Source organism: Gossypium hirsutum, chromosome D07, assembly GCF_007990345.1.
Source record: "Gossypium hirsutum isolate 1008001.06 chromosome D07, Gossypium_hirsutum_v2.1, whole genome shotgun sequence".
Lineage (NCBI taxonomy): Eukaryota > Viridiplantae > Streptophyta > Magnoliopsida > Malvales > Malvaceae > Gossypium > Gossypium hirsutum.
This window is the reverse complement of record NC_053443.1, coordinates 52,424,463-52,429,092: the sequence shown is the minus strand read 5'-3', so window position 1 is coordinate 52,429,092 and position 4,630 is coordinate 52,424,463.

Below are 4,630 nucleotides of genomic sequence, written 5' to 3'. Positions count from 1 at the left end.
AGTGTTCCTCTTTTCGATGCTCAAATGATTAAATCAATTTATTTGTTTAATTAAGCTCAAGAGCAAAGGGGATCTAAATCCGATAAAGGGAAGGAAAAAGTGGTCGAATAGCCATCGAAATTGTTCGACAACATCCGAGGTAAGTTCTTGAGTAATAGAGCTTAAATTACGATTTGATTAGATCATGTTTTAAGCAAATCAAAATCATGCTCTTTGTGTGTGGCTATTGAGCCGAAATTGCAAGAATGATAAGTGTCTTGTGTTTGAGTTTTGCTAATGAAAATGAAATACGAATGTGTCATGATTTATTGTTAAATGTGCATGGTTATTTGAATGATGTCCGGGCTAAGTCCCGAAGGCTTTGTGCTAAGTGACCATATCCGGACTAAGATCCGAAGGCATTTGTGCGAGTTACTAATTCCGGGCTAAGCTCGAAGGCATTTGTGCGAGTTACTAAATCCGGGTTAAGTCCCGAAGGCATTTGTGCGAGTTACTATAACCGGGCTAAGTCCCGAAGGCATTTGTGCGAGTCACTATAACCGGGCTATGTCCCGAAGGCATTTGAACGAGTAGCTATATCCGGTTAAATTCCGAAGGTACGTGTTTTGGGAATGAACGATCTTGCTGTAAAAATTTCAGTTGATACGCTTGTAACATCCCAACATTGAGGTATGTTTCGTATGTGCTTTGAATTAGTTGAGCCCTTACAAATAAGTATTCGCCAGTTGATAAATGAGCTACCGGCCTTTGGCTAAGTTGATCTTTTGTGTATGAACATAAGGGTTGGTAATGTGAAGTAAGTATGATATTGAAAATTTGTGCATATGAAATTATCCGTTTAGCTATATGAATGCTATACTTTTGTTGTGCTGGAATCCTTTGCTCAAAACTTACTAAGCATAAATTGCTTACTCCGTTTCTTTGTTTCTCTGTTTTATAGATTTTGGCTCGTCAGCTATCGGACTCGGGATTTTTGGAAGTCGAAGTCTCCCACACTATCAAAGCCCTTTTGGTACACTTTTGGTTGAACTCTGAAAATGGCATGTATAGGACTACCCTTTTTGTTGTGGGTCATGGACCCTTTGGATTTGTATAATTTTGGATAGCCATGCGAAAATGGCTTATATATGTTTGAGCATAATGTTATAATCATTTGGTATGGATATGGTTATTGAGAGGTGTGGATATGCTTAACAAGGATTGGCCATGAGAATGGTTAATCACTATCATAATTTGTGCTATTTATGCTAAAAGGGCTAGTTGAATCATGGAAACTATGAAATAGGTAAAGTCTACCTTAAAGGCAGATGCTGACAGCAGCAGTGATGTAGATTTGGAAAATCATTAAAAATAGTAGGAATGGAATTAAATAGTGAATAAATTATGTAAACGAACCTTGATGAATCTATTTTCATAGGAAAGTAACGAAACGATCATATGGATAGTATGTTAAGAGATATTCAGGTTCTCGTAAGACAGGGCCAGAATAGTTTCTGGATTCCCTGTTCCGACTTTGGAAATTCATTATAAATTAACCAGAGATAATTAGGAGTCATGCCATATATGTATAGATTCCTATATGAGTCTAGTTTCTATAGAAACAAACGACATCAGTATTGAAGCCCTGTACAGGGAGATATCCAAGTCGTAATGCGCAAAGGTCAGTGTAGTCGATCCCTGTAACATGAGAGACTTTGACTAATAAAATGTACTAATTGGCCCAACCAAAAATTCTAGAAAAAAATATGTAGATGGGCATATGAGTTGAGTTTCAGGGAAAAATTACGAAACTGATTTTTGAGTTGTGAAACTCAAGATATGATTTTTAAGGTGACAGTGACGCAGTTAGCCAACTGCCTGGAAATTTTTTTAAATGGACTGCGATAGTAAGCGAATTTAGTCTGTGAACCCCTTGTGTCCGACTCCGGCAACGGTCTCGGGTACGGGGTGTTACAATTTTATTGGTATCAGAGCTACGGTTTAGTCGATTCTAGGACTACCGTAATGCGTTGGGTCTAGCTATACATGCCATTTTATGTGATTATTTGATAGTGTGGTGATTTCTGACATTTGCAAATGTGTTTATTTATAGTAATGGATCCCGATCCCGACCGAGCAGTAGCTGATGATCTTGAGAGTGTAGCGCCTGCTCCCGCACAAGGGACAGCGCCGGCGGACTCTCAACCTAATGCTAGTAATCCGAATGATGAAGCTAGACAAGCTTTCTATAGAGTGATGAATGATTGGTTCAACCAATACATTCGAACTAATACGGCTGTTCCACAACCTCCATTCCCGACTAATACAACCCCCGCACCTACAATACCTCCGGAAACTGACCAAATAAGGTCAAATAAGCCCCCAGTTGACAGAATCCGAAAACATGGGGCTACTGAATTTAAAGCTACGGACAGCGATGATGCCGAGCAAGCTGAATTTTGGTTGGACAACACTATCCGGGTACTCGACGAGCTATCTTGCACACCCGATGAGTGCCTAAAGTGTACTATCTCCTTGCTACGTGATTCTGCCTACTATTGGTGGAGTACTCTGACTTCTGTTGTGCCCCGAGAGCAAGTAACTTGGGAGTTTTTCCAAACTGAGTTTCGGAAAAAGTATATCAGTCAGAGATTTGTTGATAAAAAACGGAAGGAATTTCTTGAGCTTAAGCAAGGTTCTATGTCAGTTACTGATTACGAGCGAAAATTTGTTAGACTTAGTAGATACGCTCGGGAATGTGTTTCGTCCGAGGCTATCATGTGTAAACGCTTCGAGGATGGGCTGAATGAAGATATAAAAATGTTCGTTGGCATTCTTGAAATACGAGAGTTCGTAGTACTTGTCGAGCGAGCTTGTAAAGCCGAAGAGCTTAGAAAAGAAAAACAAAAAGTTGATGTGGGAACTGGAGAGTTTCGTAAAAGATCCTTGGGAAAGTCTCTTCAACAGGCATCGAAGAAATTTCGAGATGATGTGGGCCGGTCTAGAGGCACTTCGGGCCTTTTTAGACGAGATCGTGATCGACCCCCTATGGGTACACGAGGCACTTCGGTCGCCAGTGTTGGGAATGAACGTCGAGACAGAACGGAATGTCGATATTGCGGTAAATGGCATTCGGGGAGTTGTAGATTCCATGACCGCTCCTGTTACAAGTGCGGATCAGTTGACCACTTCATTAAAGATTGCCCGAGGTTGTCTGAACAGAATGTAAATCAGAGTGGGAAACCGGGTGCTACCACTGCTCGAGGTAGACCATCTAGAAATACGGGCAATGCTAGTGGTGGTCAGAGAGGATCTAGAGATGCTACGACCAGATCCGAGGCTCGTGCGCCTGCTAGAGCTTATGCTATACGTGCCCGCGAGGATGCTTCTTCGCCTGATGTTATTACCGGTACTTTTACTCTCTTTGATACTAATGTAATTACTTTGATTGACCCCGGTTCTACTTATTCTTACATATGTGAAACCTTAGCATCCAGTAAGACTTTACCTATTGAGTCTACTGAGTTCGTCATTCGGGTGTCAAACCCCTTGGGTCGTTACGTGCTTGTCGACAAAGTGTGTAAGAAATGTCCCTTAGTAATTCGAGGTTCCTGTTTTCCGGCGGACTTGATGCTTTTGCTGTTTGATAAATTTGATGTTATTCTCGGGTTGGATTGGTTGACCGTGCATGATGCGGTTGTGAATTGCAAAAGCAAGACTATTGATTTGAGGTGCGCAAATAACGAAGTAATCCGAGTTGAGTCTACGGACTTAGATGGGTTGCCAGCTGTAATATCCTCAATGTTGGCCCAGAAATATGTAAGAAAAGGGTGCGAAGCATACCTTGCGTATGTACTTGATGACAAAGAATTAGAAAAGAAACCCGAATCTGTGCCAGTGGTTTGTGAATACCCGGATGTTTTTCCTGAAGAATTACCGGGTTTACCACCTGTTCGGGAGATAGAGTTTGGTATTGAGCTTGTACCTGGGACTACGCCGATTTCGATAGCTCCGTATCGTATGGCACCAACCGAGTTAAAAGAGTTGAAAGCTCAGTTGCAAGAATTGACGGATAGAGGTTTCGCTCGACCAAGTTTCTCACCTTGGGGTGCACCAGTATTGTTCGTGAAAAAGAAGGACGGAACCATGAGGTTGTGCATTGACTATCGTCAGCTGAATAAAGTGACAATAAAGAACAAATATCCGTTACCGCGTATCGATGATTTGTTCGACCAACTGAAGGGAGCCTTAGTGTTCTCAAAAATAGATTTGAGATCGGGCTATTATCAGTTGCGAATTCGAGATTCGGACATACCCAAAACTGCCTTCAGAACGAGATATGGTCACTACGAGTTCTTAGTGATGCCGTTTGGGCTCACTAATGCCCCTGCGGTATTTATGGATTTGATGAATCGGATCTTCAGACCATATTTGGATCGGTTCGTAGTTGTGTTCATTGATGACATCTTGGTCTATTCAAGAGATGAGACCAAACATGCTGAGCACCTGAGACTAGTGTTGCAAATTTTGCGGGATAAGCAGTTATACGCTAAGTTCAGTAAGTGTGAGTTCTGGTTAAGAGAGGTTAGCTTCTTGGGTCATGTGGTATCCTCATCGGGTATTCGAGTTGACCCGAATAAAATTTCAGCCA